Source organism: Protopterus annectens, chromosome 1.part1 (genome assembly GCF_019279795.1).
Source record: "Protopterus annectens isolate FY-2018-M chromosome 1.part1, PAN1.0, whole genome shotgun sequence".
Taxonomy (NCBI): Eukaryota; Metazoa; Chordata; order Ceratodontiformes; family Protopteridae; genus Protopterus; species Protopterus annectens.
This window is the reverse complement of record NC_056726.1, coordinates 1,888,422,562-1,888,434,985: the sequence shown is the minus strand read 5'-3', so window position 1 is coordinate 1,888,434,985 and position 12,424 is coordinate 1,888,422,562.

Sequence of the window (12,424 nt, the reverse complement as noted above, 5' to 3'; positions counted from 1 at the left end):
AGTGAATAAATATGCCTATATTTCCTTGTCCATTTAAGCATTTTCACACTTCAGGTGTCAGCAAATGTGACAAAAGCTGAAGGGCTTCATCGCTATCGTAAGGCACTGTGGGGAAAGCATTGTTCCAACAGTGTGAAGTAAAACATTACGGGAAAGGATCAACACTCCATGAAAAGAACAATAAACAAATATTATAGAAAAATGTAAACAATTTTTAGATTTTTGAAATTGTTTTATTTTTCTTTTCACTGTGTCTTTAGCACATTACAAAATACCACTTCCATATTAACCAACATTTTTCTTTTTACTTTAGTTTCTACAGGATATTAACCTTTTGTAGTCACAGTATGTCCTTGTACTGTCCCAAAAATACATACACATTAATTTTAAGAAGCAAACTTCCATTTTAGGTCATTTTCTGATTTTTTTGTGTCCATAGTATCTGCCCAGTGATTTTGCCCTTCCTACATCCAACAGACCCATTCCTAACTCTAATATGGGGAAGCAGTACTGGCCAAATCATATACTTAGTGAGGGCAAAAATGGGGAGGAGGGAATAGGTGAGTCTGCAAATCCTGCAGACTGTCCTATGCCCACCTCCTTGACAGCTTGCATGCTCCATAAATGCTGCTATTAGCAGGTGCACAGCTTTTTGTCTCTGTTTCATCACAGTAGCATTGCGCATACAGTGGGCTTCTTCCTATGAATGATTACGTCTGTGCTGCTGTGGATGTTTCCAGTGCAACAAGATGAGCTGTTTTCCTCTCCTCAGGATGGGTGAGCTGATGCCAACTACTCATTCTCATCAGCCCCTACCCAATACCAACAGCATAACATTAAACACTCCTTGTAAAAAAAAAAGCTTTCTATAGTCATTTTATATGTAAACAGTCCTTCATGACTACTGCTTAAGTATTTATTCCAATGATCACCAACAATCATTTCTTGACAAACTTGTCCAGCCATCCTCAACCCCTTTTCCTATTTTGCATATGGGGTCAGGATGTCACTTCAGCAGCAACAATTATCTTGAGCCAAGATTTACACCACTGGGTGGCTAGCCCTGCCACAGTAGTTCATTCGTACCTCTCTCACACACACACACACACACACACACACACACACACACACACACACACACACACACACACACACACACACACACACACACACACACACACACACACACACACACACACACACACACACACACACACACACTCACCTACGACCAATTTAGAATACCCAGTCCACTTACTGCATGCCTTTGGAATGTGGGAGGAAACCAGAACACCCGAAGGAAACCCACATGACTGCAGCGAGGACATGTAGACTCCGCACAGAAGGGACCCCAGCCGAGAATCAAACCAGGAAACATCTTGATGTGAGGCAACAACATTAACCACTGCAATACCATGCCCACCCAATCTAAGAAATTATTAAGTATTAAATTATTAAGAAAAGCTTTTATTAATACCTGATTTTGGAATGTCGATTGCAAATAGATAGGTAGTGTTTTCCTTAACTAGGATTTAATTTGATCTAATCAGTAATAGTATGGGAGGTGGGTGCCTGCTGTTCTTAAATGCAGTTTTATGGCTCTGTTTATATTGTTTTCCTGGAATAGGCTGGTTTGGAATTAAACAATACATGTACTTTCCACACCTACTTCTAAGTGTATAAATGCTGATATGTTTAACATTTTAAAATATTTCAGATTTTTTGTTACTGAGGATCGCTTGTTTGTGATGAATAAAGGCATGTTTCTTTGGAGCATTACCTGGTTTTCATGATTTTTGGAAATTGTTGTGACTGAGCTCATCAAAGTTTTAAGACTACTAGTTTTTCTGTTTTTTATTTTTTCCCTCAACATTTGTGTCGGTGAGGATGGAACTGGAAAGACTCCTGTCTTGATCATTTTTTTAATTTAGAAATTTTGTTATGATTTTCAACCAATACAGAAAAAAAGTGTCCCACTCAGATCATGGAGTAGTCTTCCAAATGACATAACTTGGGTAATAGAACCCAATCAATTCTGAAGGACATGTTCAGTCACCTGAACCAAGTAAGCTTGTTTGGAAAGGTTATAAAGACTGAGGACATTATTGACTCCATCTCAACCCAGCTTTTGACACTATCCCTCATGTGGGTATTATTGAAAAATCAGGCAAACAATGCCAACCCTCATGTTGTCTACTGGACTGCAAAGTTGCTATCCAGCAGATCCTAAGTTGTGAAATCTGTTGGTACCTTCTGTGAGCATAATGTTCTACGTGGTTGGATGGCACAGGGATCTGTGCTGGGCCATTTCCTGTTTGTCATTCATTTTGTGGACATCCAAGCCAATATGCCAGAAGTTTGATTGACCGAGATTGATGGTGGCTGCTAAACAGCTCCAGCAAGGTGTACCAAAAACATTCTCAAGCTAAATACAAAAAAAGCAGTGTAGTATTCAGCAAAGCTCCCACCTCATATCTTACAAATGGTAGTCCTCTTTAGAAAAATATGGTTATAAGAGATTTGGGTACCTATGTGTTCAAGTGTATTTCATTCAGTCATCATGTCTCAGCAATAGTCAGGAAATCATTATATCTGCTATAGTTAATTTCCAAGGGAATATGCTCAAAATCTAAAGCAATCATCCTGTAACTGCACTCTTTCCTTAATAATCCCACTATCCAATACAATGTATCTACAGACTGAGACATATCATTCAACTGATAAGGCCCCAAGAATGTCTATCCAAGAAAATCAAATACTTTAAATCTTTCAATGACACTGATAAATTAGCAAATCTTTTCTTATACTCAGTAGCCTACCAGATTCTCCAATGTGACTGATGTCTTGATTATTGAGCCATGAAAGACTTAACACTTTTTGACCTCCCATTGCTTTGCAAAACCAGTAGCTCTACAAATACCCATACTTAGAGATATAAATCTAGACTAACAAATAAACAAGGGTCATTGGACAGCTAAGTTCCTAACTCAGTGTATGGAATAAGTTATCAATACATTTCAAACAAAGTACTATTTTGGCTATGTTTAAGACTAGTATTGACAACTGGATGGGCAGATACAAATTTGCTTTAGGATTACCATGTACAGCACTGTTTAATTTGGAACGTGAGCAATATTAGTTGATTAAAAAGGAATGGTGAAAACTTTTAAGTGTGTCTTCTTAAACGTATGTTGCCATCATTGCCAGTAACCCCCTTTTTCACATTTTCTACATGAGGTGTGAGTGTAGTGACAAATGTCATCATCTCTCTTGAATCAATGCCTCTTTCCTACCTTCTACAACTGTCATGCATTAAAGTTGTATATGGGTAGGCATCTTATGGCTCCTATGATCACTTGCCTAACATTATTCCTATGTTTTTGTGTTCCTAAGAGTTTACATGTAGTCTCCATGTATTATAATAGCTCAATCATGATTCAATAAGAGGACCACAGGAACAGACTATTCCAAATATTTTACAGAAATAATTATTTTCTTGGGAATGTGCATGGGCCAATCTTAATGACAATTTGTTTTTTAAACTGTAAGCAAAGCTGCCACCCCCATAAACCTAATAATCCCTATCATCATTTCCCCATCACCATAAAGGTTCTTTGAAAGTGGAAAAGCCATGTTAATTGACTTTAAAAAAGCCTTTGACTCATTAAACTGGGATCTCATTTGACACCTTAAGGATCGTGAACTTTCAAAAAGCTTTTTGTATCCAAGTGGAAGATGATGTATACCAACACTGTGGCACACATCATGTTCAGTGATATTATTTCTCCTGCCCACCAGTTACACTGTGGATTGAGACAAGGCTGCCCTGTTTTCCCCTGCTTTTTCTTCTAAATGCCTAAGTATATATCCGATTTCTGGATACATGGCTCTCTGGTGTCTACCTGGTTTGTGTTATATGTCTTTCACATCACAGCAACTATGAGAAAGTTATAGCTAAATTCAAATCTGGCAAACAATACAGGCCTTAAAAATAAATGAATGCAAAATAATGCAGTTTCCTTTGTCTCTGACAACAAAAGAGATTCTGTATTCCCGGGTCTATATTAGATGCTTGAAAGTTTAGCTTGTCGAACACCTAAATGTCGACAGCTAAACAACGAAAGGTTACAACTGCAAAGAGCCACTTCCATGAATTTTTTCATAGGAAAAAAATTTACTTGACCATCGGACACTAAAACAAACATTCAAACCCTAATTAAGTGGGGGGCTTTGGCCCCACACCCCCCCAACTAAATATACCAACTCCGAGATTGCTGTACATTGGTAAAAAAGGCAAATTCCTAATAATGGCCAAGTGAATTTTTTCCCTATGAAAAAATTTGCAGAAGTGGTCATTCGCAGTTGTAAACTTTCATTGTTTAGCTGTCAATGTTTAGGTGTTCAACAAGCTAAGCCTTCTCTGTTGTAATATAGACCCTGTATTCCCTACTCAAAGACAAGATTCGAAAGAAGATTCTAGAATGTAGGCATTTAATCATACTCATGACCTGGGATCCCTCCAAGGCAATTTATGCCAGTTACAAACCCTTACTTACACAAATTTAAAGACAAAGTAAGTTGTTGGAAAAAATCTTCGATCTTGGTTGTCAGATAACTTTAATTACTGAAGGTGTATATTTTCCTCAAGGTTCTATCCTTTCTGAAGCATCTCCCCCATACATATATATATCATTTCCTGAACAAGGTCCAGAAAGTCATTGTCAGCTTTTTATAGAATAGGTCTCTTCACAGGAGGAGTAGGAAGAAGCTCTACCTTCCCACTAGATTAGGTGGTATGGGCCTTCCAAATTTAAAGAAATATAATGAAAATGTGGAAAGTGTGCATACGTACCTTCTGGGTTACAACCCATGCTGGCCTGATTAAGGAGAGAAACAGAGATAGAGATAGACATCATCAGGGCATCACTGTGTGAGAATAATTGTCATAGTTACTACAAAATCCAGGACCCTGTATGGTGGAAAGGCTTGGTGGAGAATAAGGTCTATTGTTGGAATGGGAAATCATATGCTGGGTTATTCTTGAAATGGATGTGGGACTGCAAGGAAATACTAGTAGAAGACATCAGTATTTATTGGAATAGATGGGTTATAGCAGGATTTCTGTTTGTGTGTGACATTTGGAATCCCATAATTAATATAATATTAGTACTGACTATAATGAGCAGCAAGACAGTTCACATGAAGAAAAATTGCCATTGTGGCAATATTTACAATTGCAATATATTCTTTTCAAATTTAAGATGAGATTTTTTAGTGGAGGACACTATGCTATGGTTATTTGCAAAACAAAAGATTTCTCTTGCAAGGTGTTCAGGTAAACTCAAGATCAGTTTGTTTTATAAGGCAGATGTAGCTGATCAGGTCATTCTATTTAACTCAATAGCTAGAATAGATTAGTCTGCTTATCTTGTGTATGCTTGATATATCAACAATTGGAGGTGTGGCCAATTACCTGGTAGCAGCATTTTTTATTATTTGCCAGCAGATACAATTGGTACCCTCCTAAAGCAGATAAATGGGAATGGAATTCACAGTAGGTGATATTTATACAAACTACTGGACCAGCAATAGCTTTACCTTCCATGAAGCCTGCACTGAGTTTATTTGTCTGCAAGGTGAACAGCAGTGCTAATTAAATATGAATGCCACCCATCACATTTAAATGTAAAAAGCCTGATTTCATGGTCGGCAAGAGTGTTTCTGTCCAGGAAACTGTGAATACATGTAGACATGTGCACCTGTTTACCTATCTGTCTGATTGTGCAGAAAGCCCCAGTGACTACCAGGGTTATTAATAAAGCAATGTACATAGTTTCAACACATTACATGAAAGTATATACAAGGCGGAATATTGTGGAAACCTGTTTTGGGCATACTGAATAAAAGTTGTGTAAATGATCAGTAAGGGTACATAGACTGCATTATAAATAAATATGCAGGGGACATGTGTGTATTGAAAAGAGACACACACATAAACTGTAAGAATGTACACAGGGGAAGAGAAAAGGTGAAACATGATAATGTATAGGAGATGAGGATATATCAGTGAAGACAGTTGTAGCATGAACACTCCATATATTGACATGATACAGTATGGTCTGCACATCTATTGTATATTATATGACTGTAACACAGCATATCAATGGAGAAGATTCTTTGTAATATAAGCATCCTGACATAAACAATGGAGAGGACTCATATCAGGGGTGGTATATACAATAGTGGTTAGGTACATATTGTGAAGCTGAATGTAATGTCAGCATAGGTTTCAGACAAGGGGGATACACTGTACCAGACTCATGAACAACAATAGACAGACGCACGCACTATCATGGACAATATCAGGATAATACCATTCCATTTCTTTGACATAACATATGTGATTGTGAGTGATCATACACTGTTCTGCAAGAACACACTTGTACAACTATTATGATTCTTCAGCAATTTCTGAGGGGATTCAAGCACACATTTCCCAAAATGTAACATCTGCCAGAGGTGTTAGGAGGGACACTGTTAGAGCTGCATTTGAAATTTCATGCAATCCTAGCTAGCTGATAGGTGTGCATGCGATATATATATATATATATATATATATATATATATATATATAAACACACACACACACACACACACACACACATATATATATATATATATATATATACATATACACACACACAAACACACACATATAAAACACACACACACATATATATATATATATATATATATATATATATATATATATATATATATATATATATATATATGTGTATATATATGCCACAATCAACACTTTCACAAATGTAACCCACGCTATGAATGTTGTCTAGCAGCTATGTATTTACTGTGTGCATCACATGTATCACACATGCATCTTTTATCACAGTTTGAAGGGGTTTCTGCCCCATCATACTCTAATGTTTATGCACCAATAATACTTAAGGATAGCTGCTACGATGTGTGGGAGCTCACTGTGGCAATAGCGGTAAACTTAAGTAACTCATCCCTGGAAGATGTGTTGGGAGATACATGCAGAAGGGTGCATTGTAATCAATAGTTGGTGTTATGAGGGATTAGAACAATGCAATTCTAACGCCCTTTAATGTGGATGTCCCACATATACTCAGGACTCATTCTACATACAAAGGAGTGGTCACCACTGTGGGCACATGCTGGTGGATGTTCTGTATACTATGTACCTGAGTACACAGAGCACATACCACTTGTTCTTCCCATTGGTGTGTGTTGTCTATATTGTAATTATCTTCTGTATTTGCTTCCATAATCGTACTAAACCCCACCATGATTTTTCTTCATCTACCATGTCCCCATGGCTCTATCCACAATCCTTTATATGTGTTGATAGTGTATGCATTATACCAATACCACATTTGGATTCAATGACTATCCACAATTTGCGGTCCTCCACAAAGCTGGTTGGAGAAAGGATGTGTAAGTCAGTTTTGATGCCAGAGACTTAAATAAAGGACAAGAAAGGGACTAGTGCAGAGCCCTGAGATATGGACCTGGTCACTGGACTCTAGATAGAGGTGACTTCACACACTGCAACATACATGACAGATAAATATGTTGTATGTGATCCTGTGGTCTGCTCACTTGGTAATGTAGATGATTATGGCCACTTCAGACAATTTCTCTGTAATACCTGACTGTGGATTTGTGTCAAATACCTTGGCCTGGTCAAGTGACATGGGATAATAATGTTGTTCTCATGCATGCCCTTGGTATCCTTCTTGAAGACAGCAAACAGATGCAACAGACATTATGTAGCCTTAACAAATTAAATGTGGGTTTGGTCCACAGTTTTGAGTGTCCTTTTAGAGAAAGTCCATGATGACTCCTTAGCCTACCACACAGATGAGTAGTGTCAGGATGGGTCTATAACTCCATGCATTAGGTGATTCCCCCCCCCCCTCAGTTAGAAGGATGCATGTTGTTTTTCACCCTTCTACTGTTTGGAGGCTGTGCTGAATAGAGTGTTTCAAAAAATTGCATTTCTCTAATCATTTTGCATAGGTTTCTACAATGTGAGGTCTGGTGAGTTGTGCATGTATGCAAAAAATTAGAGTTGTCTGATTTCATTAAGTGACAGCTCACAGCATGTAAAAAAAATCACACTGTTTTCAGTACCGCTAATTGCATTCCAGTGTTGTATTTATCTGTCTCCAGTCAGTTGTACTTGAACTTCCATAACCTCCTGCAACCTGCTTTACTTATTTAAAGCCTCGTGCACTATTTAATTCTATTTTCTTTGTTCAAAATTCTATGCTGTTTCCTGTTTACACTGTGGAGAATGAAACATCGTATTTCATTACTTCTTGATGATTTATCAATTCATATAGTTTCTGCACGTATGGCTGGCAGTGTTAATGTTAACTGATAGAGTGCAGTTCCCCTAATGGTGAACCATGAGCTTAGTGAGAAAGTCAACCAGAGCTGTCACTGATGTATGGCTTGCTGGCCAGCAGTTATCTGCCCTTAATATTTCAACTGACTCAAATAAGCTTCCAACCAACAGTCACATTTTACGCTGACTGTTCTATGATCTTAAAACCAACAAGTTAACTCTTTCAGCGAGTTGTTCAAATGCTGTTGATGAAGTTCTGCAGTTATGGCAGTAAGCTAGCATACCTACAACGCAGAAACCGAATGCAGTGGCAGAACTCAAACGTCTGTATGAGAAGCATTCTAGAATCAGCAAGAATAAGAAGTGCCAGTCAGATGCACAGTCTCAGTTAGAAACAGATTTTAGCAATGCAATTTTGAAGCTTATTGATGTGGAGCATGCTAATGCAGAATTATTGATAAAGACTCAAGCAGACTTGGATTTTCTACAAGATCAACGTACAGACAGAAAAGATAATTGGCGGAGAAGACATTGAATAAAAAAACAAACAAATGGAGAGAAAGGAAAAATGACTACAGGAAGAAATGAAATGCAAAGATAAAGAACAGCTGAAAGAAACAGTCAGAGAAGCCAGAGAGCGGATAGAGGCAGAATACATTAGTGAACATGCAAATGATGATGGAGATGATGCAGCAGCAAACATGTCAAAATACCACCGGAATTTAGTAATTGGTAGACAGCCTGTCAAAGAAGTGAGCACAGTAGATACAGGATTGCCTGACTGTATCCAAAAAATGATGACTGGTGGATGAACCTCTTTTTGTTGCCAGCTTGGACTGCTCAAGAATAACTTCTTGTCAAGTGATGCATATTGTTGCACCGGCACTGCAAGCGGCTGGCATTGACGTGAATGATCTGATTTCTACAAGTTCAATACACAGAGCAAAACAAGCTGCATGACAATCCATTGCTGAGAAAGTAAAGAAGCAGATTCAACCATCAGCACTCCTTGTAACACATTTTGATGGGAAGCTGTTATCTCAATGTGATGGAGAATTTGCTGATTACATTCCAATTGTTGTTACAGTTGAAAAACTGCTGGACATACCCCAACTTTCATCAAGCACTGGTGAGCTGATGGGACAAGCAGTGGTACAGACATTGCATAGCTGGCCAGGTGTTCTAAAATGGCTAGCCGGTTTGTGCTTTGATACTACCGGTGCCAATACTGGTGTGCACACAGGTGCCATCACAATGATTCAGCGAGCATTTGAGAAACGACTCTTGTTTTTACCATGCAGACAACACATTTTAGAAATTATTTCTACAGCAGTGTTTGACATGTTCTTCCTATCTTCAGGACCACAAATAGCTGTTTTTAGAAAATTTGAAGAATACTGGAAACTTCTTGACTTGAATGCATATGCACCACTTATTAAGGAAACTGGAAGTAATGGATGTCTGTTAGACTGTGAGAAACACTGGCTAGCTGAGAAGCAAAGTGATGTTGTTGCACTACTGTGAGACAAGCTGACATGTGAAACAGCCTTGTGATGACTACCTTGAATTTCTCAAGCTGTCACTGATTGTCCTTGATGACAAACTATAAGGTAAAGCATTTGCTTTCAGTCCACCTGGTACATACCATCATGCCAGGTGGATGGCAAAAGGCATATACTACCCTAAAATCTACTCCTTCTGGGAGCACTTTAGATTAACTGCACATGAAATTCAGGCTTTTTGCTGAATCTACCTCTTCACAGTGACAGTGTATGTTAAGGCATGGTTTACACTTGCTGACACTTGCAATGCACCACTCAGCGATCTTTGCCTGTTGCAGACACTGAAGTCCTTTACAGCCATAGAAAACCAGATGGCTCAAGTTGCTTTGCGAAAGCTCAATGAACACCTTTGGTATCTGACAGAAGATCTCATAGCACTGTTCTTGTTCTCAGACTGAGTGAGGAATGAAGAGAAACATCACATTATTGAAGCCTTTAAAAAGCCACCCAGTAAGGAAGATCTAAGAACAGTCAATGCAAAAGCTGTTGCCAGTTTCCAGGGCATGACCTTATCTGACTTCACCACAGAACGATCAATAAATATGTTCACTGCTGTCAACATAAACCCATCTTTCCTAACAGCTGATCCTGCAGCATGGAGTGACATGCCTGAATGTATCATTGCAAAACAAACTGTTACAGCTTTGCAAGTTGTTAAAGACTGTGCCGGACAGGCAGTCAAATTAGTAACTGACTTCTGTCAAGTGCTGACTCGCAATGAGGAACAGCGAAAGCTGGTATATCAGATCATTGAACACCATCGACAGAAAGTCACAGAACAACTAAAAAGACACTATAGTGCTATAAAAGAACTGATGTAAACTTGAGCTTGCTACCTATGAATGTTGTTAATATTTACTAGGCTTAATTTTTCCTAAACTGTTTGACATTTGTGTTGTTCAGAATTACAAACAGATATTTCAGATGCAGAATGAAAATGATATTTGCCATTTGTGTGCTGATTTGTGAATATATTTCATTTCTATTTGTGCAATTTAAAAAAAAAATATGCAAAAATCACAGAATTAAACTGCACCGTGTTGTCACTTAACTTAGAGTTTAAGGCTTTAAATTTTACATGATTCTTTGTCTGGGTGTCTATTAAAATAGCGAAACCTCACTTACGTGAATACCTAAACACCGACACATAAATAGCGAACCGTGAAAACACTGAACGTCCTGAAGCTTGAAATTCAAAATATCGAATTGTCATTATCCGGTATAGCTCCCTACTGTAAATGTGCAATAGTTACGGACTTTAGGGTTAGGGTGTGGGATAAGGTAAGTGCATATATAGTAATACATGCAACCTTTAATTTAAGGTTAGAAGTAGGGTTATGTTAAGTGTATGTATAGTGATATAGTTGTGTAGCTGAATGTATACATAAATTATACTTTTCCTGTAGTTGGGTGTTGTTTGTTTATAGTTAGATACATTTGTGTGTAGTGAATGTTTGATTAGGATATGGGATATATGGGTGAAGTGTAGATATGGGGAAGTGTGGATTATTTATTTTGTTTGGGTAGGTAGTACGTAGTGAGCGGTGGGGTTGGCCAACTATGGCAATTCGATATTTCGAATTTCGTGCTTCAGGATGTTCAGTGTTTTCACGGTTCACTATTTATGTGTTGGCACTTAGCTATTCGCATAAGTGAGGTTTCGGTATTTTAATATAGACCCCTTTGTCCTAACAATCCTCATAAAATCAGGGGGTATGCGAATAGAAAATAAAAAAAAAAATTGTATATATATATATATATATATATATATATATATATATATATATATATATATATATAAAAAACATCCTAGTGTTGAAGTACAGATTAAAAAGTGCCTGGTAGGTCAGCTTTTAAGTCACCCTATAGGAAACCTGTGATGTTGTGACACATTGATTATGAGTTATTAGCCACAGACAGCACAACGATGAGCTGCCTTCCTGAGAATAAAGCTAAGTAATGTTTACATGTATACTTTGGCTGATGGCCAGTGGCAACAGTGAGGGATGACGTGTGAGACAAATTGTCAGCTAGCAGATTGTCTATTCCAGCCAGTTGGGTATGTCTGGTGGCATTTCATATGTATTGGAATAAATGATTAGTGAAAAGACCTCCAAATACAACCTTGGTCAATAAAAGACCTCCAAATACAACCTTGGTCAATCATCACATTCCACAGACTGTTGCTATGCACACAGTCATACAACTGTACCAATGTCACGCACTTACATAATTTGCGCAACACATGCCCCTATGTGCTGCATGGGAAAGCTGTGTTTGAGTGACCTGATGTCATATCAGGACACATTGCAGATCAATTGTTTGTAGGTTCATTGGTTCATAGGTAGGTAGGTACTAGGCTATCTGCCTGATGCCATTTATAAGCCTAGCCAGTGTGTGTCGGCTTTTGCAGCCCCGTTGATTAATTAACTGAGCCTCTGTCAAGCATAGCCAATGAAGTGATCCC